The sequence below is a fragment of the Ailuropoda melanoleuca genome, chromosome 2 (assembly GCF_002007445.2).
Source record: "Ailuropoda melanoleuca isolate Jingjing chromosome 2, ASM200744v2, whole genome shotgun sequence".
NCBI lineage: Eukaryota > Metazoa > Chordata > Mammalia > Carnivora > Ursidae > Ailuropoda > Ailuropoda melanoleuca.
The window spans coordinates 126,538,239-126,562,455 of record NC_048219.1 but is presented as its reverse complement, the minus strand read 5'-3'; positions in this window follow the sequence as shown (position 1 = coordinate 126,562,455).

Below are 24,217 nucleotides of genomic sequence, written 5' to 3'. Positions count from 1 at the left end.
TTCGCTAAATAATTTTCAGAAAAAAATAGATGAACAAAAACCAAAATCACTTATGATATCAGTATTTAGCACTACCACTCGAAATTTTACATGTATCGTTTCCATATTTTTCCATGTAAATGAAGATACTTCAGAGCAGTACATAAATATTTGATGCATGTTATTTCACTTAATGAAGTGAATATTTTCCATATCATTAAAATTGTTTACAACACAGTTTTGTTCAATTCATATTCTATACTATGGAGGATATCATATATACTATGTAATCAATTGCTGCATTTAATGAGCTGCATCCAACTGGGACTTTGAATTGGGAGCTAGTGATGCAAAGAAGGACGGAAAGGTGAGGATTTACTCTGGTGATGTGGCCACTCGAGCCGTGTCAGTGGTAGGAACTAATGTGTCAGGCTCACTTTCATCCACAGTGGTGCCTTCAGCAGATGGGATCTGTGACATGATTTGGGTTGTGACTCTGGTGGCCTAGCCCCCATTTATTCATTTAAAAACATTATTTTTAAATTCAGGTTTATATGGTATTACATACAGTAAATAAGAAGTGTATTATATGATTAATTTTGACAAATGTATACAGTTTTATAACCACTACCAGAAGCAAGTAATAGATCATTTGTTTATTTATTGGCTATTTTACATGTGTCAGACATAAATGTTTTACTTATGTTCTGTCATTCAAATCACAAAACAACTCTATGTTTTTTGTTTTTGTTTTTGTTTTTTTTTATCATTTTTCATTTCACCAAAGAGGAAACAGGTATTAAGTAACTTGCCCAGAATAACAAATTTGGTTGGTCGTGGATCCAGGATGTAAACCTGGCCAGCCATTTTTTCCTAGTCTATAACTGTTTCCACAGATCAAGGGACTGTTCTGTTGTTAAGATACTCATGGCCTAGGTGACCACTTAGAAGTATAATTTCTCCGTATTATTCCTATTTCAAATCCCCAATATTCAGGAACACAACTTAAAAACAAGATAAAATTCAAGCATACATAACTCCATTTTAGCATTTACTTCCAATTTTTCTAGAAATGATAATTTAGTGTGCAAGGTATTTGTGTGGTGTTCACATCAGAACTCAATGGATGAGTCAACATGTGCTTATTGTTTATGGTAGACGACTGAGTGAAGAAAGTACAAATGGAGGAAAATATATGGCTTTAGTTGTCAGTTTTGTTGATGCTGAAAAAATAAGCAGAAATGAATGGGTTGGGGCACAGTAAAAGATTCTTTATGACCTAAGGTTGATTATGTGACAGATAAATTGAAAGAGATATGAAGGAGAGCTCCACGAGGGAGGAATGGATTTGAATAACAGGTACTGAACACAATGTAGATTTGGAATAGCTAAAGAGGGGAGGAAGTTGTTCCTACATAGAGACTGGGGAAGTGAGAATGAAGTAGGCACATGAGAAAGACAGACCTTAACTGGAGTGAAAAGTTGAGTTGGAGGGTAAGATGAAATAAGGTTGCAGAAGCATCTGTTACAGAGGAATTTGTATACCAAAGAGAGAAGGTAGACTTTGATTTAATAGGCTTTGAGGCATCCGTGCGCACTCTTGAGACAGAAAGATAATTTAGGAACCATGACCTCTGTTCTTGCAAAAGTAAATTAAGATATTGAATTGTGAAGGCCCCTTAAATACGAGTGCTCCCCATGGATTTATCCCAAAACTTCTCTTTGCCTTTTAACAGCCTCTTCCTTGATAATTCCCGTCACATTTAAGAGCAACTCTTTCGTTTTACGGAAAAGATGAGGTCCTTGGTAAGTAGTGGTCAAGTCAGGTCTAGATATACATCCCATGGTGACTGGCCCAGCACACATTTCTTCAGACCTCTGGTTTCCAACATCTGTCCTGAGAGGCAATAGGATAGAGTGACATGGACTGTAGGTTCTCTGGGCTCAAAGTCCAGCTCAGCTACTCACTAGCTTCTGACCTTTGGCATCTTGCTCTCTCATTCCCTTGTTTTCTCAGATTATCTGCTTCATGGGTTCTGGGAAAATTAAACTAGTCAATATTCATAAAACACTTAGAACAGGGCCTGGCACAACCCTGGGGGATGAAAGGTATAGGGAAAGTGGAATCGAGGGTTACACTGCTCAACTGAACAATGGTGAACTTCTTCCCACTTCACAGCAAACAAATTATATCATTTGATTCTTATTTTAAGTTTTTGGCTGATACACTGTTTCAAAGTTTTTGTTGTCGTTACTGTGCAGTGGATAAAGTGTGGCCTTACAGTTAACTCTCTGATCTGAAGAAACAGAAACAACACTTAACGTATCCTATCAGGTTGTCTTCAAGTTAAAATGAAATATTAATTATATATAAAGTTGAGTGTGTGCCACTTGGAGGAACTCAGTACCCATTAACTCTTTTTCCCTCATTTTTTGTGTCTACCAGTGGTAGTAGAAAACAAAACAAATGAAGGAACAGAAAGTAAATATNGGAACAGAAAGTAAATATTAATGAAAAACTTAGAAATAGTTGATAATTTGTATGCTTATCATATATATGTGTATGTTTTCTGAATGTTTGTAAATGTACTCGCCTCACTTGGATTTTCTATTATATGCCATTTAACAGATCTTTTGAAGTTCTCTAAATGCAGATTTCTTATAAACCGAAGAATGAAAGATGAGCAGGTTCCAAACTGTATATGTAGATTTTCCCACACAACACTGTTCATGGTAATCTCCACTCTGCACCTTGAGAAGGAAGACAAGCAAATTTTTTACTGAATGATTAAAAAAAATTACAATGTTTGGAGTGTGTTAACTAAAAATAACATTGTATTGGGTAGTGAAACTTGGCCATAATAATGTTTCAATTGCTAAGTATTACCAAATGTTTAGAATGAGCTAAAGCAGCCAGGCCGACAGTGATTCGTTTCTCTGCTTTTCTGAGTGGGTCCTAAGGGGAAACCAGCAAATGAGAGCACGGGCTCTGCTTCTGAGGCTATAGCCTCAGGAGAGATAGGAGGGAAGACTGGGTCCTACTTTGCTCTGATGAGTGGGAGTTTCTGGAGGGGGGGCATAATGTGAGGATAAAGCCTTTGTGAGGGGTAGGAATACATGTGCTGTTTGTTGAGATGACGCTCTTAGATGTTAATCTACCAAAGTGTTACATCTAGCAGTAGCTACATATCCCCAGCAGGAGAAAGCTTGGCTTCGTTGTGCCGTGGTACTTGGTGGTAGAACAAGGTGCTACATGACACCTTGTTCACGATCTCTGTTCCTTTCACTTTAAAAGAACATTGTACTGAGTGCTTGGGTATTTGGTACTTTGAGTGAGATAAGGAGGAATTTTATTAAGCAACATCCTTTGACCCAATTTCTCCTTCTATCTTAAAGCCTTTTATAATACATACATAATAATACTCATGCATTCTTCTTGGGAATTGTTTCTGATTGGAATAAATATACCAATATTACATGTCTACAAAGTTCATTATATACTCCATTGTATGAACAGCTCTTGTCAGTGTTTTTTAACTGAGGGGAGAATGTGGGTGTGGGAGATGGAGATACTAAGCACAGAAAGATATTTTCAAATAGCACATGCCCCAGGTTAAGAATTAAGAAACATAAAATGCTCCTTCTAGTAAAAGAAAAATTCCAACCCTCAAGGAGCATGTAGTATAATTACAGAAAGTAAGCAAAATCTTAAAGTAATTATTTCTGAAAACTATGTTGAAATTCTTTGTGTAGTGATGAAGAAATAAAAATATGGGAACTTCCAAGATGGAGCAATAGAGAATGAATTGGAAACAGCATAGTGATGAAATCCTGAGCTCCAAGGCTTAGAACACTGATCACAACTTACTAAAACTAGCGTGGTCATGAGATCTTTAATATAGTTATCAGCCTTTCTGTGTCTTGGCTTCATCATCTGTAAAATGGGGATAATGATAGTACCTTGCTTCTTAAGATCATTTTATGGATTAAAAGAGTTAGCATAAAAGCTCTATTTATTATCTTTTATAGCTATCATCTTGTTTGCTGGAATACTGTTGGTATAATTCATCTTTTCTTCTTCCAAATAAATTTAGCACTCAGAAACTTTTATTTTAAAATAAACATCCACTTAAACTATATTAGAAACCATACATTTTAATTTAAAAATGCACATTTTAAAAAGAAGCAGTAAAATAGAGAGTACAGATGATTTGTTGTTTTGAAACAATCAATTGGTTAAATTTACCCTGAGGGTGGTGTGTTCTAGTTTCTTTAATGAAGGAAAGCAAGTTAAAGTGCATAGGCTGATAAATGGAATTTACAACTCTGAGATTTTTGTCCCCAAGAATAATTACCTGGGAATGGGAAGGGGACATCGGGCAAGGATGCCTTTATTACTTAAGTTTGCTGTTCTCAGGAATTATGCACCACTAGGGTGTGAGGCTGAGAGGCTGAGAGGCGCCTGGTTGTGAACTCGTTTTAAATGTTGATTGATCATAAAGAAGATATCCTTTTATAAGAGGGGAAATGCATTCAACACTTTCCCCTGAGTAAAAGTATGCAGAAAACCTGCTTAAATGGGGCATATGATTTTTAATGACTCAGGCCTTTAGTCCTCAGAAATGAACCAAGTGTGATAAATTAGACGGAAGCTGGTGAGTATTGAGTGTCTCGTCATCACATTGCCAGATTGGAAATCACCTGAGAACAGGTAGGAAAGGTAGTAGCTTGAAAGGCTTGGTCTTTAGTCTAGCTGACTTTGAAGAGCATTTAAGGAATTGAAGAAAGTTGATTGTAATCAATTAATCCAAAAAATCTCTTTCTGAAAATTGAGAGATACTGACAAGATAATTAGAAGTAGTGTAAGACTTTCCTTCCAAGAAAAAACAAATCAAGGTTTGGTTTGTCATAGAAATCATTTTTCAGTCAGTTTTCTTTGACCCATACGTTATTGAAAAGAAAATGTTTCCACCTCTTGCCTTTTCTTTTGCTAACTTTTGACCTTTGATTTTTCAAATACTTATTGGTCTACACAGAGGTATGCTGCTCTTATTTCTGTTCTTAGTTCACTGGCTATCCTCAGAAGGGAATGTTCACTTATTAGTCCAGGAGAAAAGCGAAGTCTGTGCATCTTTAAAAAAATAAATGAATGCATTTTTTATTTTATTTAATCAGATATAATCTAAAAATACATTAAACCTGTCCCCAGAGATCATAAATAAGACAGAATGTAGAAAATTAAAGAATGAGGTAAATTAGAAAATCTTAAGATGAACAGGTAATTAGTGAAGAAAAAATTAAATACATCATATATCCAATTGATTTTAATATAACACCAATGGATCATCAATGCAAAAAACTATATCCATGGAATTTAGTTGACTTTCACTTTGTAAGGCATCCAGTGATTTAGGACTCCCCCAAATTAAATAACAGATCAACAAATAGAGGGAATTTAAAAATACAGAAAAAAAAGTGGTGAATGACCAGGTTGAACTTAAGAAATATTTCTGATTGATAATAATTAGAACAGTAATTTTTAATTTTGGTGTGAGTGTGAGACAGCAACATTAGCTAATGATAGGTTTATGCAAACTCTCAGTATGGTATAACATTACTAAAATTATAAAAAGCTAGGCATAATTTTAAGAACAAAACAAAACATAAGGGATCTGAAACTTTAGAAAGATTCAGAATCACAGAACTAGGGACAAAGGTATAATAACTACCAAATATAAAACCATAAAGGTCAAGAAAATGGACATTTGACAAATCAAAATGAGATTCATTGAGATGAGAGATGAGAATTGAGAGTTATGTCAAAAACTAAAGAAAATTTTAATATTTATGAAAAAGCTCATTGTTCATATATAGAAGAAACCTCAGTTCATCTTGATAAAATAGAGTAGAAGACTGTGAATTTATGTTTGCTTAAATGAATTTCACAAAAATTCCTTTATGTTTGAAATATTCTCAAGCATATTTTGCTATTTTTTTTTTTTTTGATTCATGTTTTCAGTTTATTGCCACACACAACACATTTTATAAAATAATATGGTAGACTTCCACTTCAACATCTTCATGTAAAAACTTCACAAATATTTTGCTATTTTTAATAGAGAAAAGCAAACAATAGGAGGATCTTTATTACGACTGCAAATCAATTATGTGTTCGTATTGTGGGAAAAACATTGGCCACATATATAAAATGCAAAATCAGCTCACATAGGTTTTCTGATTTACATTAAGACACATAAACAATCACACACGAATATAAAATGCAGAAATATATATATTTGGTGAGTGTATGTATGCTAATAATATTTTCCTAGCAGAAAACCAAACTCTGAGCCTTTATTTATTTATTTATTTATTTATTTATTTATTTGAGAGAGAGACAGCAAGAGAGAGCACAAGCAGGTGGGAGGGCAGAGGGAAAGCGAGAAGCAGGGAGCCTGACCAGCGCTCGGTCTCAGGACCCTGGGATCATGACCTGAACCCAAGGCAGACGCTTAACTGACTGGGCCACCCAGGCGCCCAACTCTGAGCCTTTAAATGATAATTAAAAAGAAATTTAAAAATTAATAAACTCTGCATAATGCTAACATTTACTTATTTATTTATTTTAATGTATTTTTTTATTTTTTTTAAGATTTATTTATTTATTTTAAAGAGAGAGAGAGAGAGAGCAGACAATGGGGACGGGCAGAGAGGGACCCCTGAGCAGACTGCACTGAGTGGGGAACCTGATGCCAGATTCGCTCTCACCGACCCGTGAGATCACAACCTGAGGCAAAACCAAGGGTCGGACGTTTAACTAACAGAGCCATGGAGGCACCCAGTACTGCCTGACATTTAAAACTACTACTTCTACCTCAATAATTGACTTCACAGATGCAGTTTCGTTATCTATAAAGTGGGTATAAAAAGTCTTATACAATTGTGTATTGATTAAATAAGAAAATATACGTAAGATACTTAGCTCTATGCCAAAATACAGTAAACCTTTCATAAAAGTCAATATAAGTAAGAAATTATTATGAGAATTGAGGAATTGAATGCTTACACTACCAGAGGTGCTTGTATTAGTGATACTGAATGAAAAGCACACTAAAGCCACTACTAAGGAAGAGCTGAATATGAAAAATTCATATTTTTAATTTGATAACTTGGCCTTATCCAAATGAATGTAACTGTTACCAGAAATTTTCATTTTTGGGGGCGCCTGGGTAGTGCAGTCGTTAAGCATCTGCCTTCGGTTCAGGGCGTGATCCCGGCAAACTGGGATCGAGCTCCACATCAGGCTTCTCCGCCGGGAGCCTGCTTCTTCCTCTCCCACTCCCCCTGCTTGTGTTCCCTCTCTCGCTGGCTGTCTCTCCGTCAAATAAATAAAATCTTTAAAAAAAAAAAAGAAATTTTCATTTTTGTTTATGGCTAAATTCTTGAGTTAGTTGATGGATGCTTGTTTTGGCCATCCTGTATAGTGTTTTTGACTCTACCAAATGGAATTAAAAAGTCTATGTATGCTTCTCAATTGTATGTACAATATATCTCTTCCTCAAAGCATATTAACTAATTTCTCTCAAAAGCCAATTATTAAATGTCCTGATATTTGTGGCAGATTAAGTATGAATTCAGAATCATTGGAAATTCTATCTACATCACAGGTAGATAAAGACATGATGAGGCTAAAAGTTTTGTTTCCTAGAAACTCACATTCTTTAGACCTATCTAGAAAATCAGTTGAATATGCATGACACTGTCATCAACCAGTTTACGTTTTTCCATCTGGTCCAAAGAATAGTGTCTGTTCAATCTCTTGCTAAACATAATACACAATACTTAGCTATTCTCTTTATTTACTAGTTTCATTATTCTATAACCATGGAAGTTTGCCTAATTGGATATCCATTCATTCATTTATACATTCAACTATAATTTCTAAAGGCAGACAATAGTGTGTTATTAATGATTCCATGTTGGCATTTGATGATCACTATTTTCTAAGTGCTTGCAAGTTATCCGTTCTATAAGCGGTCCATAATTTCTCTGGTCTCTGATTTTCAGAACTCAATATTTAGCATTTAAAATCTCCAATAGTGTTTTCCTTATTTTGCTTTTAATTGTATGAGCAGAATGTCCCATCCCTTGAGCGAGCAGCTATGAAGACTAGGCGTGAAAGAGGCAGCCGGAATTTGGCATAAATTGTAAGATAGTCAACAAGTAAAAGTAAAATTTTCTTTTAAACAAGAAAATTCAGTTTTTGGGCATTTTTCTTTTCTATAGTCGCCAGCAACTAAACCATAGTTTTAGAGGAGGACTTTCTGGGTTTGAATCCCAATCCCAAATCAACTTCTGTGGATTTTAGTTACCTCCTCAGTAAATGTGGATATAGTAATACTTGTGCCATAGGTTGTCGCATAGAGAAGATTAAAGAAGGTGTTCCTGAAGCATCTAATACAAGGATGAAACGTTGTAGAAGTAGTACATTGGAGAAGGTGTCACTCTGTCGGTCCGATTTCAAGCACCCGCAAGAAGTGCTCGAGCCCTTTGTTCTGCTTCTCTACACTTCTTCCCTCTCCTGGTGGCACAGGTTTGGGGCCAGGAGAAACTCTGGGCTGAGAGACTTGTTTTCAGGGAAATGGGGGTGGTGTGAGGATTAGGGGTAGAATACAAATTGATGGTATTGTTGCTACTGAGCAGGTGGGGGAATGGGGTAGAGACCCATGCTAGGAGCAGAATGTGGGGGCCCATATGTACGAGACATGATTGAAAGGAGGGAGTAGGTTGGTACCTTTGCTTCAAGTCCGGAGATAACACTTGTTAACCGAATGAGGACAGTGAGGTCAGCTGAGCCTTTCAACACCCACAGTTTACAGTGTGTTATCTTGAGCCCCTTCAGCCTGAAGTCATCGCCTCAGGACGGGAGGAAGTTAGCCCACCTCAGGGAAAGAGAAAGTAACTGTATCTTTTCTGATTCAGAACCACTCCCCTACCCCAAGCATTTCCCTCCCTAGCACACGGAAATCTCTAAAACACGGGTTTATAAAGGCTTAAACCTCTTTACTCCAGAAGCAAAATCTTAGAGATAAAAGCTTTAAAATGCAAATGAACTGAAATAACCTTTCTTCTTTCTTTCTTTCTTTCTTTCTTTCTTTCTTTCTTTCTTTCTTTCTTTCTTCTTTTTCTTTCTTTCTTTCTTTCTCTCTTTCTCTTTCTTTCTTTCTTTCTTTTTTCTTTCTTTCTTTCTCTTTTTTCTTTTTCTTCTTTCTTTCTTCTTTCTTTCTTTCTTTCTTTCTTCTTTCTTTCTTTCTCTTTCTTTCTTTCTCTTTCTTTCTTTCTTTTTTCTTTCTTTCTTTCTTTCTTTTTCTTCTTTCTTTTTTCTTTCTTTCTTTCTTTCTTTCTTTCTTTCTTTCTTTCTCTCTTTCTCTTTCTTTCTTTCTTTCTTTCTTCTTTCTTTCTTTCTTTCTCTTTTTTCTTTTTCTTCTTTCTTTCTTCTTTCTTTCTTTCTTCTTTCTTTCTTTCTTTCTCTTTCTTTCTTTCTCTTTCTTTCTTTCTTTCTTTTTTCTTTCTTTCTTTCTTTCTTTCTTTCTTTCTTTTTCTTCTTTCTTTCTTCTTTCTTTCTTTCTTTCTTTCTTTCTTTCTTTCTTAAGATTTTATTTATTTGAGAGAGAGAGAGAGAAATCATGAGCAGGGGGGCAAGGTAGAAGCAGAAGCAGACTCCCCATTGAGCGGGGAGCCTGAGGAGGGACTCAATCCCAGAACCCTGGGGTCACGACCTGAGCCAAAGGTAGACATTTAACTGACTGAGCCACCCAGGCGCCCAATTTGTTTCTATTTCAATATATAGGAGAGGGATGAGAAAGCCAAAAGGCAACTCAACTTTGTCTGGACTGTGATTTATGTGTCCCCAGTGGGCTGATTAAAACAAAAACAGCAACAACAACAAAACCCAGATTTACTGAGGTGTAATTTACATACAAAAAAATTCTCAAGAGGTCTGATTTTGATGAGGCCAAGACAACACTTCTTTAACCATTCTCCCGGACACTTGGGCAAAGGCCATTCAGACTGCTGTGCAAATTATTTACAAAACTAACTTACCAGACCAAAGCTCTATTGGAATGGAAACAGTTATCACATCAATGGCTCAGGCGGAATCCTGAGAGTAGCTAATTCCATTGTATTTCTGTCTTCTTGACGCTGTAGAAAATGCAGCCTCCTAATGCCAATACTGTTTGCTCCGGGCCCCCTGACACCCTTTTCCTTTCTCCCTACAAACACACCTCCCTTCCAACTGCTGCCCCCATTCCATTTTAAACCACTCCCATGCCTTTAATGTCGATGTTAGTCATTAAGGGGGCAGTAACGGGCATATTCTGACTACTAACTGGTCTGGAGAGTCGCTTTGACGTGTGTCTAATATTACAAGAATGTATCTGTCCTCCCCATGACTCTCTCCTTCCACACACTTTACAATGCCATTCCCTGATAGAGTGTAAACTCCATAAGCGCACAGGTTTTTGGTTTATTCACTAATGTAGACCAAGTAACCAGAACACTACCTCTTATGTAGTAGCTAGTCAATAAATGTTAATAGAATGAATAAAGCCTTTGACTGTTCTTCAACAAATTATATGGTAATGTGGTAATATAACAGCTAATGATCAAAAAATTCTTTCCCACTCTGAGTTTATGTTCTGTTGTGTATGGGGGTGTTGGAAGAGGCAAAGGAAACAGATGAACAAAAAATTCCACACAATAAGAATAGAAACAAATATAATTTCAGACCACCATTATTATGAGGAAGATCAATCAAGCTAAGAAAATAGAGTGCCTGGTAGAGGGTGTTTGGTTATTTGAGATATGGTGGTCAGGACAGTCCTCTTTGGGAATGCAAATCTGGACAGGATATTGAGTGATGTGAAGATTTTGGATATCAAGATTTGGGAGGAGGCAGGAGTAACAAAGTGTAAAGGTTCTGAGATAGGAGCATGTTTTGTGGATTTGAGAGAGAGAATGATTGGAGATAATGCCAGGGAGATGGTCAATGGCTATATTGCATAGGTCTTATAGGTTGTGCTAAGGACCCCAGCTTTTATTTTTTTATTTTCTATTTTTTAAAAAGATTTATTTATTTACTTACTTATTTATTCATTCATTCATTCATTTGAGAGAGAGAAGGAGAGAGAGCACATGCAGGGCAAGAGACAGAGGAAGAGGGAGAAGCAGACTCCTCGCTGATCTGGGAGGCCGACATGGGGCTCCATCCCAGGACCTGGAAATCATGACCTGAGCTGAAGGCAGATGCTCAACCATCTGAGCCACCCAGGTGCCCTGGACCTGGGGTTTTGTTTTAAACATAATGTAAAGCCACAGAAGAGTTTGGAATGGGAAGGTTGCATGATCTCATTTACAGGATTAAAAATCACTGATTAAAAGGCTACTTGGTGAAGAGAGTAGCTCAGAGACTCTTGCGGCATCACGTGGGGGGTAACGGTGGATTGAACTAGCGTGGTGGTGGCAGAGTGGAGCTCACTTTCTGGAAATATTCTTAAGGTAGAGTTTTGAAGGTGGATTTGATGTGGGTAAGGGGAAGAGGAATGAAGGCTCCTTGATGGAACTGGGGAAATCTATTTTACTGTAAGTGTTTCTTCAGGGAAGTGAGTGAACTGATACATTTTGGGAAAATAACTCCCTGAAGACTCAAAAGAAAATGATCATTTAAAAAACTAGTGTACATTTTTTTCTTTCAATATTTTGTATTTTGAAAAATGTTAAATGAGAAGGTGAAAAAAATAGTACAGTGGGCAACTAGATACCCATTGCCTACATCCACCCACCAGTTGTTGATATTTTGCAACTTTGCTTTTTCTTCTCTCCGTATATATGCTCACACACACAATTTTCTTTCTGAAGCATTTGGAAGTATGTTGCAGATATCATGTAACTGTACATCTAATATCTTAACGTGTATTTACTGAAAACAAGAAAATTCTCTCACATAAGCACAAGACCAGAGAAATTTGACATTGGTACAATGCTGTTAATTTAACACACAGGCTGTAATGAAATTTTCTATTTGTCCAAATAATGTTCCTTTTTTCACCTACCCTTGAGTCAATCAAGGATCATTCATTGCCTGAAATTATGTTTCTTTAGTCTCCTTCAATCTGGAGAAGGGGTTGGCAATTTTTTTTTTTTTTTTGGTAAAAGCTTAGCGAATATTCTAGGCTTTGTGGGCCACATATGGTCTTTGTAGTAACTCTTCAGCTTTGCTATTACAGTGCAAAAAGAGCCATAGACAATATGTAAATTATGAGTGTGGTTATGTGCCAATAAAACTTTATTTATGGACTATGAAATTTGAATTTCATATAAATTTCATGACTCACAAAATATTATTCGTCTTATGATTTCCCCCCAAATTAAAAAATATAACCATGCTTTCCCATGGGCTACAAAAACAAGCAGCAGACTGGATTTGTCCCAAGGCCTACAGTTTGCCAATCCCCAATCTAGTACAATCCTCTCACCTTTTTATTGTTTTTAATGGCATTGACATTTTTGAAAAGTCCAGGGCTGTTGTCATGTTGAATGTCAAAATCAGATTCATCTGATTGTGTCTTCATTATTAAATATAGGGTCATCATCTTTGGCAAAGATAAACAGTGGTGGTTGGTGTGTCTTTCTCACACATGCATCACATGTCAAGATGCACACATGATACCAGTTGATCCTATTATTTGTAATGTTCTTGTCCTTTCCTTTTTTCAGTTTTGTGAGTATAAAATAGGACATTCTTATTGATCTGACTAAACCCATATCGAGAGTGGCTATAAACACTGAAATTTTATAATGAGAAACCCGAGAGTACCCAATGGAAAAACAACTCTATGAAGAGATGATTAACCACTGTGAACCTGTGTGTGCACTGTGAAGGGCATGTTACTAAGAGACAAACAATTTACAAATGAATGAAGATTTTTATATCATTCTTATTTTTACTTTATTAAAATTAAAAAAAAAATTCTGTACAGAGAATTGGGGCAATCACATTTTTCTGTTCATGGCATGCTATTATCTCCTGTTCCTGCAAGGCTCCTCATTTTATTTCTTCTTTTTGTTTTCAATCTTCCTCTCCCTCCCACTGGACCCCATTTGAAGATACATGTATCTTAAAAATATAGAATGTTATTTTGTATTTGTATGTTATAAATTTGTGTAAGTGACAGTGTATTGTATTATAATCTCATTCTTTTTTCTGACTTTCTCATCCCTCACCAAGTTTTTAAGATTTATCCATATCACTCTTTGTGTTGTTTTGCTCTGAGCATAATATTCCACAGTCTACATCTCTGGTATCTATTTATTTCCCTAGCAAAGTGAACTTACGTTGCTTCCAACTTCCTTTTACCACACACGAAGCTGTGATGAGCCTGGTCATACATCACTCCTTCTGTGTCTCTGCACATATTTCTCTGGGTCATGTACTTGCTGGGTCATAGAGTTTACGTATCCTGTAGTACAATGAGCCCTGCCAGTCAACTTTTCATGCGTGTCTGCCAATCATTCACAAGATTCCTATTCCTCCACATTCTCACCAACATTTGGCATTATTTCTGTTTTAGCCTAAGTGATTGGTATAAAGTGATGCCATCTCTTCATAACATTAATCTTTCTTCTGGGTACACTTAGGTTTCTTTTACTTATTGATGCAAAAGTTCCTTATACCTTATAAATTGATAGTCGATTTTTGATACATTTTCTTATGAAATAAAGTGGGAATCAGAGAGAGACGGGGGGAGGAGGAGAGAGAACGAATATAGCAGAATGTTGACAGTGACTGAATCCACTTGTAGTTTATATGGATTTCATCATGCTATTATTTTTACTTTACTATCATCTTTTTAAAAAAAGATATATTTATTTATTTTAGAGAGAGAGTGCTCAAGTGGGAGGAGGAGCAGAAGGAGAGGGAAAGAGAGAATCTCCAAGTAGACTCCCCATTGAATGTGGAGGCCAGCATGGGACTCGGTGTCCCGACCCATGAGATCATGACCTGAGCTGAAACCGAGAGTCAGACACTCAACCAACTGAGCCACCCAGGCACTCCTTACTTTATTCTATATTTTAGAAAAGGCCTATATTAAAAATTTGGCTACAGTGTTTTTTCTTTGCATCAATTGAGCTCTCAAAAGCTATTATGTTTACCTGTGGAACGGAAATATAGAAAGTATTTATATATTCATTCAACTGTTGAAGGAATAGTTATTGATAAACTGTGATGAGGCAGGCAATACAATGGTGAGTGAGACAAAGTCCCTAATTCTTTTTTTTTTTAAGATTTTTTATTTATTTGAGAGGGAGAGAGAGAGAGAGCGAGAGAGAGCATAAGCACAAGCAGGGGGAAGGACCAAGGAAGAGGGAGAAGCAGACTCCGTGCTGAGCAGGGAGACTGACATGGGGCTGGATCCCAGGACCCTGGGATCATGAGTTGAACCGAAGGCAGATGCTTAACCAACTGAAGCACGCAGGTGACCCCAAAATCCCTAATTCTAAGGAAGTTAATCCTGAGTCAAGTGAAGGGGTATGGCCAATAAATAAATAAACCAGTAAATGAAAAAGATAACTTCATGTAGTAACACATACGTTGAACTAAATAAAACAGAGTGTATGGTAATAACTGAGAGGGCCTTGATTTACTTTGCAAAATCAGTGGATGGAGTGAATAAGGAATTTCTAGGTTAAAGATAGAGGTGATAGAAGATTATGGTCTTCGGAATCAGATCTGGGTTAAACTCTGATCTTCTCACAAGATTTGGACTCAGACAGAGTTGCATTTAGATCTTATTTCGTTCTGTGGCAAATAACACATTCTGAACCAATGCTCTTTTGCTCCTGTTTTATCAGTCTCTGAATAGAGCCGNTCAGATCTGGGTTAAACTCTGATCTTCTCACAAGATTTGGACTCAGACAGAGTTGCATTTAGATCTTATTTCATTCTGTGGCAAATAACACATTCTGAACCAATGCTCTTTTCTCCTGTTTTATCAGTCTCTGAATAGAGCCGTGAACTGCCAGTAGGAGGGTGTGCAACAGAAAGAGGGAAGCAAGCAGAGTGGGTGATGAGCAATACATCAGAACAAGAAGAGGAAGAGGCACCTGGATGAAAATGCCAGATGGAAGAGAAAAGCAGGAAGGGAGATGAGGGCAGAAATGCCCATGTTCAGGGACGCCTGGATGGCTCAGTCAGTTAAACATCTGCTTTTGGCTCAGGTCATGATCTCAGGGTCCTGAGATAGAGTCCCTTTTGGGCTCCCTGCTCAGCAGGGAGTCTGCTGCTGCTTTTTTCTCTGCTCCTCGCCCCCATGTTCTCCCTCATTCTCAAATAAATAAATAAATACGAAACTTAAAAAAAAAAAAAAGAAATGCCCAGGGTTGGTGAGGGGATTGGCAGCATCTATCACGGAGAACAGAGTTCTCTTCAATGAAGGCTGATTTAGAATCAGTGCCGTTGTTGGGGCGCCTGGGTGGCACAGCGGTTAAGCGTCTGCCTTCACGCTCAAGCGTGATCCCGGCGTTATGGTATCGAGCCCCACATCAGGCTCCTCCGCTATGAGCCTGCTTCTTCCTCTCCCACTCCCCCTGCTTTTGTTCCCTCTCTCGCTGGCTGTCTCTATCTCTGTCGCATAAAAAAAAAAAAACTTTAAAAAAAAAAAAAAAAAGAATCGGTGCCGTTGTTAAACATTGGCTGAGCAGCCAGATCCTCTCTTTGGTGGCTGTTTGAGTTCATGAGATAGTATTAACAGTACCTGTTTTCCCTAACTTGAGAAAAGGGCCAGAGCTATTACTCAGAGAAGTGTCTGGCAACCTTTCCGTTCAATACCTTGATTTTAAGAGGTTTTCAAATTTAGTTCTTATAATTCACAATAGGTTAGAAATTGGCAGCTGTTTTTTAGACCAGATGCAGTTTTCATTAAAAGATATTTTAATTGAAAATGGTCTCTTCAGAGTAGCAAAAGGAGGGGGAGAAAGAATTATACTGACATTATATTGCAGATTTTTTTATTTTATTTTTTATTATTATTATTTTTAAAGATTTTATTTATTTATGTGACAGAGAGACAGCCAGCGAGAGCGGGAACACAGCAGGGGGAGTAGGAGAGGAAGAAGCAGGCTCCCCCCGGAGGAGCCTGACGTGGGGCTCGATCCGAGAACGCCGGGATCACGCCCTGAGCCGAAGGCAGACGCTTAATGACTGCGCTACCCAGGTGCCCCTGCAGATTTTTTTTAAATTAAGAAAATATTCTAATCCATAACTATGTGAGTTAGAAAATAAGTATCATAGAGCTCCACAGGTGTATGTAGGAACTCAGGTATGGCATGAAAGTGAAGAAGGGCTTTGATAGGTCCAGAATTAGTTCATATTGATATAGGCATACATAGATAGAGGAAATCAGAAATTAAGAGGGTAAATAAAAATTAGTGATGGATATCAGAGCTCAGGGATTTCTGATATTTTCAACTCTTGTCATTGAAAAGGAAAGTAGTTGGCCAGAGCTTTGACAGGAAGTTAGAAGAACAAGAAGTTCCTCTCGTAGAAGTAGACGCTCAACTCTACTGAAGTAGAGACTTCAGTCTACACGGCACAGCACTTGACACTTATTAATATGTGTTGAATACATGAATGACTGTATCAGAGGCACCAAAATTAACAGAGCTCTTTCCCCACAGTGAGGTAAAAATACTATTTCGGTCCATCTAGAATCCTTTCTGCTTATCCTGGACGCAACGTCCCGATATTTCTCTGATGAGAATAAATTTCTCTGCCACCAGTTCTCTATTCATGTGCTTCTGCGGATCTATATCCGGCTCTGGGGTGACACCTGATTCAGACTAGAGCAATCTAGAGTAGAATGTATAATCCTAGCTTTGTGATTGGTTCCAAGAAAGACACATGGCCCAAATCTTCCAATCAGGACTAACCTAGGGATTTTTGCTGGGATGACTGGTAAAGAGTTACATTCTAGCCTCTGGTATTGCTGGGAGTGCAGGTGTGAGTTTGAAGCTGCCAGCAGCCGTGTTTCACCTGAAATGAGAAACCTGCCTAAGCATTAAAAAACACCAATAAAGCACAGGAAAAGAGCTTGAATTCATCCTAATGTCATCATCTGACCCCTTGCATTCTCTTGTGCCTGGATTTCTACCCTGGACTTTTCAGGGTTGTGTGAGCCAATCAGTTCCTGGTTTCCTTAAACCAGCTCTTAGCTGTGAGTGATCAGAGACAGGAGGAATCTTAACAAATAGGAAGAATGTATGTGTTTTATTTTATGCTAGGCAGTAACTAAAACATGATAATTCTTTTCTATTTCAGAAGATAGATAATCTGGATTTATTTTTTACTTAAATCTACAATGGTTTGATGTTTTCTGTTTTCTAACTTGCTACAATACTGAGTGAAAACTAGTGATATGAAAGTCCTTTCATGGCCTTTCCATAAATATGGAAAATAAAAATTTCAGCAGATGAATGCCATTATTTTGGAGTATATGCTATTGTAATTAATGATTCCAAATTAATTTGGGGAACTCCAAGTCGAATGAGTATGAGCCTTTTAATAAGTGTATGTATCTACTTAAAATTGTGTGATTTGCACTCTTCAATGTCCACAAAATTCTAAGATCCATCTTATTTTTTTAAAATGCTTGAAGGTAGGGGAGTGTTTCATGGATTAACAATTCCCTGACTTGTTGACCAACCATTTAGTAGTATGGGCCACAATATAAAAATTAGTGAAAAAAGAGATTTTAATTACTTAAACCAGACACTGGAATATTCATGCAATACAGCTTATATATAGTTTACACAGTCTAAAATACTTCATCCAAGAGTATATGGTTATGAGTGATACAGTTTGGATTTAGAGAAATCTAGAGGAAAATGCCTCCCATTTGGACAGAGAGGTGAGCAGAAAAATGGCTAAGGATGTCTTTGAGATGGAGAGATTATCCTGGATTATCTGGGTGAGCCCAATTTAATCACCTGATTCCTTAAAAGTGGAGAACCTTTACTGACTGTTGTCTAAAGAAGGGAGGGAGGGAGGAGATACAATTGAAGAGTAATCAGGCTTGGTTGCTGGCTTTGAAGATAGAGGAAGCAAGGGGAGGGCAAGAGCCCAGGAATTTGGGTGGCTTCTAGAGGCTGGAAAAGGCAAGGAAATGGATCTGCCCAAGAGCATTTAGGAAGGAATGCTGCCCTGCTGACACCTTGACTTAGGCCCCTGAGACCTATGTTGGACTTCTAATCTACACAACCGTAAGGTAATAAATTTATGTCATGTTAAGTCATTAAGTTTGTGGTAATTTGTTCCAGTGCAATAGGAAATAATACAGCCATTAATGCTTTTTTGTCAGACCAGAGTTGCATTCAGCCATATACTTTACAACCTCATGATGGCCCATACTATGTAGTGAAAATGTTTGCTTTTTTATACATACATGTATAGATGAGGTCATAGTTCCCCTGCTGATACATTTCTAAAAAGACAAACAAAAAGAACATAAAACTAAGAAGTAGCATACACCTAAAATCACAATCTGGTTTTAATCGACCAACTTGCTTGAGTTTTCAGAAGTCCCAAAGCAATCTGAGTCCATGTTTCTTTTTGTAATTGGCTGGTGGTTTACCTGTAGTCCAAAGAATTAGTCACTGGTAGGACCTATGGTGCAGAGTTTAAGTACAATAAATAGCTCCTTAAAAATGCAATTGGGAAACATTCATTACCAGAGATCACACCACTTAGACACCAGGATGAGTAGATTTTCTAAAGAAAGAGATTGCATCAAGTATGTTTTGATAGCAATGGGAATTAAGGAGATAATAGAATCTCAGAATTTTAAAAGATTTAAGTCACTGAGACCAGTGATTTTCAAACCTGGCCGTGAACAACTTGGGGAGCTTTTCAAAAATAAAGATGTCCTGGTTTCATGTCAGGTATATCAAATCAGGTTTTTGGTAGTGTTCTTGATAGTTCAGATTTTTAAAAGAGTTCCCCATGTGATTCTGATGTGAATGACAAGTACTTTGGATGCACTAAGTCCAATTATCCACTTCAAGCATTAATTCCCCTCATGGTACTGTATCAAATAATCCAGCAAACACTTGGTGATATGGAGGTCAACAAGTCAGAATTTATTAATCTGCCAATTTACAAGTCCAGTGATTTTTAGGTATAGAAACAATTTAGAATCCAGTGAAAAAGACAGATTGCAATGCAGTGTGAAGTGTTACCTTAGGAGTAAGTAGGAGATTAGAGTCAGAAGAAACAGGACCATAATGCAGCTTAATATATGGCTGTTAATCCTCTCTTTGAGCTCTTCTGATTATAAGGGACATATCCTCTTTATGGTAATCATTCTATTCTTGGACAACTGTAGATTTGAAAATATTTTTTTTTAACATTTAGCCCAAAATATCTTCGTACAACGCCTCACCAAATGTTTTAATCCTGTTCATTATAGCCACGTGAAGTGAGATGAATAAGTGAGACCGCATGAGTGGCTCAGTGCTAGGCTCAGCTGTCTCATCTGGGAAATCTTCTCAGGTTCATCTGGTGCTCGATTACGCTCATCTCCAGAGTACTGCAACCACCCTTTCAGTAGTTTCTTCTGTAAGATTGTAAATGCCTTTGAGGGCGGAGACTCTATTCTTTCTGAATCTCTAGCAATTAGTATAAGTCTTGGCATATAGTAGGTCCTCAATAAATATTTGCTGAATACATGAACAAACAGTTGGTGTGTTTATGAAATCTTATGTTTCATCCTATTTTTTCCCCTCTCTATGCCTTTCTTCTTCTTTGGGTCTAGCTACATATATATATGCATTATATATATATATCTTTGTGTCTAGCTGCATATATATATATATATACACACACACACACACACACACACATCTCCTGTTAATTTTTGTTTTGTTTCAAGTTTTTATTTAAATTATAGTTAGTTAAGATATAGTATAATATTAGTTTCAGGAGTAGAATTTAGTGATTTATCACTCACATATAACACCCAGTGTTCATCCCAACAAGTACCCTCCTTAATACCTGTCATGGATTTAGCCTATCCCCCTGCCCACCTCTCCTCCAGCAACCCTCAGTTTGTTCTCTATAGTTAATAGTCTATTTTATGATTTACCTTTCTCTCTCTCTCTTTTTCTTTCCCCTTTGTTCGTGTACTTTTTTCCCTAAATTCCACAAATGAGTGAAATCATATGGTGTTTGTCTTTCTCTGACTGACTTACTTCGCTTAGCGTAATACACTAGTTCCATCCACTTCATTGCAAATGGCAAGATTTCATTTTTTATGGCCGTGTAATATTCCCTTGTATATATATATACCACATCTTCTTTATCCGTTCATCTGTCAATGGACATCTGGGCTCTTTCCATATTTTGACTGTTGTGGACCTTGCTGCAATAAACATAGGGGTGCATGTGCCCCTTCGAGTCACTATTTTTGTATCTTTTGGATAAATACCTAGTAGTGCAGTTGCTGGGGCATAGGGTAGCTCTATTTTTAACTTTTTGGGGAACCTCCACACTGTTCTCCAGAGAGGCTGCACCAGCTTGCATTCCCACCAACAGTGTAAGAGGGTTGGGAGAGAGTATTCTTCTTCATTTTTTTTTAAAGATTTTATTTATTTATTTGAGATTTATTATTTNAGGGTAGCTCTATTTTTAACTTTTTGGGGAACCTCCACACTGTTCTCCAGAGAGGCTGCACCAGCTTGCATTCCTACCAACAGTGTAAGAGGGTTGGGAGAGAGCATTCTTCTTCATTTTTTTTTAAAGATTTTATTTATTTATTTGAGAGAGAGCGAGAGCAAGAGAGATCACAGAGGGAGAGGGAGAGGGAAAAGTAGACTTGCTGCTGAGCAGAGAGCCTGATGTGGGGCTCCATTCCAGAACCTTGAGACCATGGCCCGAGCCGAAGGCAGACGCTTAACTGACTGAGCGATCTAGGTACTGGGAGAGAGTATTCTTAAAGGAGGTAATGAATAGACAAATGTTAGCTCTACCTTTAGGCAGCTCTTGCTCAGATTCTTTTAGTTACAATCATGAGATAGTAAGAATATCCCACTGTAGTAAGACTTACTGTATTTATTTTTATGTAAGACTGAGTTTTTGGTGTATAAATTAGAATATCAATAATCATTGTTTTAAGATTTGGGCATGTTTTGAGAAAATCCATAGACAGCAGAGCATATTGAGATTTATTCTCACAAGTCCAAATAAATCACAATGAGGGGGAGTACAGAACTTATTCTAGACACTAATCAGTAGAATTATGACTTCAGGATTGTTTGGATCTTAGAACTCAGGTTCAGGAATAGATGAAGTAAGAAAACATCCTTGAGTTAATTTTTGTTTGTTTATAAACCCAAGTACCACACTATATTCCTCAGTCAAACTGGGATTATAATGTGAAGACTAAAAATGTAATATTCTCCATAGACACCATGTAATTAACAATTTAAATATGTGTCCATTTTTAATTTTGTATCTATTATTGTTTAAGATTCCTTTTGGCCTGTATTAGATTGGAATTGGAATTATGAAGTTCACAGCCAACATTTTGTGAACTTTCATCTGTATTCTACACACAGAGTCTTGTAAGATACAACATTTCGTTTTAAAAACATTTAAATAAATTTGCTAATAATTTCCTTGTATCTTGTACATTAGATAAACCATGAAGTTTATGTAATATTTGGGCATAAAAAATAAATTGTAAAGACTTAAGACTTATCTAAACAAGGGAGGTAAGGAAATATTAAATATAATTTGATTTGTTTTAAGAAAATATCTCTTCATTCATTTAATAAATTTTTTTGAGTACCTAGTCTATGGAACACTCTATACTAGCCCTAAAAGGAGTATACAGTTAAGTAATACTTGGTATTTGCAGGAATGACATGGCATTTTTTGCGATGTAGTTATTCTGAGAATAATTATCCTTAGGCCAGGGGTAGTGGTAAAATAAATTGAGTTACAGAAGACCCAAACTGAGTAGACTGGCTTTCAGGGCCATTAGGCAAAGATATTAGGAACGAGATGGGAATCATGGGCTGGTGCAAGTCTCGGAATGAGAGAAACTCCATCAACAGGGTTAATTCCATTCTAATCTAGAGAATTATTGAGGATTTTCTATATCGTACCCAGCTAGAACCAGATCTAGTTAGAGTTTGAAGTGGTCCCATCTCCGAAGATGAGCTTAAGTGCTGCTAAGTACCATGGCTAGACAAATGTAAGGAGAGAGAAATAGAAATCTAGCCAGATTGTTAAAGCCAGCTTATTACAAATGTTAGGAAATGATTATAGGAAGAACAGTGGCTCCTCAAAGATGTTCAGAGGCACCTGGCTGACTCAGTTGAAAGAGCATATGACTTGTAATCTTGGGGTCACGGGTTTGAGCCCCACACTGGGTGTAGAGATCACTTAAAAATTAAAAAAAATATATATCTTAAAAAAAGATATAAACCCTAATTTCTAGAATCTGTGACCTTATGTGGCAAAGACAAATTAAGGTTGCAGATAAGGTTGCTAATCAGATGACCTTGAGATGGGGAGATTATATTGGATTATCTGGATGGGCTCAATGTATTGCAAGGGTCCTTGTAACTGGAAGAAGAAAACAGAGTGAGATAAGCCAAGGAATGGCTGCATGTGAAGGACCTGATCTGCTGTTGTTGCCTTCGAAGGTGGAGGAAGGGGACCACAAGCCTAGTAATATGGGTGGTTTCTAGAAGCTGGAAAATGCAAGGAGCAGATTCTTCCCGAGAGCCTTCAGAAGGAATGTAGTCCTGCCAACACCTTAATTTTAGCCTCGTGTGACCCATTTCAGACTTCTGACCTCCGGCACTGAAAGATAATAAATTTGCATTATTTTAAGCCTCTAAGTCAGTGGTCATTTGTTACAGCAGCAATAGGAGCCACCTACCATAGAAGTAAAATTCTCTGAGCTTCGTTTTCCTCAAATCTGAAAAGAGGGCTGCATACTTATTTCCAAAGCAACAATCTCAAAATTTTGTTGCAAAACTTATATGATGCAACGTATTTGAAGGATATAGCACAAGGCTGGACAAGTATGAAATGAGCAGTTAGCATAGTTACTTGTATGCAGCTTTGTATGCATTTTGGAAAGAGGCTTTGAATCGCTTTCTTCAATATCTCCGTGTAATCCTCGGAGATGATTTCTGTGTATGCACTGTTGACGCATATCGCCACACCGGACAAGCAAGCCACAGTTTACAAATCATTTCAAATAGCATTTAACAGAGTTCCGCATCAGAAGCACATGTCTAAGGTGCAGACTTGTGAAATAGAACAGAAGTTGACAGCTTAGACTGAACGCTGGCCAAGGGCAGAAGTTAAGGGTACAAGTAAATGGAAAAATTTCAAGCAGGACAAAGAATACCTTGGGGAAGATTGAAAAAAAAAATCACTAAAGGGCTTTGTGTTTATTTTATGTCTGGCACAGTTTTAAGCATTTTACATCCATTAACTCACTTGATGCCCAAGACAATCCCATGAAGTAGGTATTTAACTATCTCCGTTTTATACATGAGGTCACTGAGGCAATTAACTTGCACAAGTCACACACTTAGTAAGAGGCGAAGCTAGAATTTGAGCCCAGGCAGTTTGGCTCTAGAGTCCGCACTCTTTATCTTTGGACTCAGATGAAATTGCAACATTTGAATCACATTTTTCAATTTTATATCTCACAGGGCTCTTAACCTAGATATAATTTTAATAATTGGAAGTAAGCATGAAAATTTGGAAGAAATATTAGACTATTTTGCCAAAAATAACTCGTGGATATTTGTTCTATATGTGATTCCCTTCCTTTTGTATATTTGTAATTCCAATGTTACGTGTCCTATCCTCTGATGTGAAAATCAGAGCTCCAATTCTTAGGCTTTCTCACAACTGGAGAACAGGGTAAGAGCTAGTTGGGCAAATCCGATGCATGTGCAGGAGTCTTCAACTTACAGAAGCACGCACTGCATGGAGCTCCTGTTTGGCTGGTGTCTGGGACTGGTTGCGAGTTCAGTGTCCTGAGGCAGAAATGGCATGAGTGCTTTATCATTCCTGGAAGTTTAGACTGTCTGTGTCTCCAGCCTTCTCAATAATTCTGTGAACTGCCTAATGTTCCATATATTCCTTTCTTGCTTT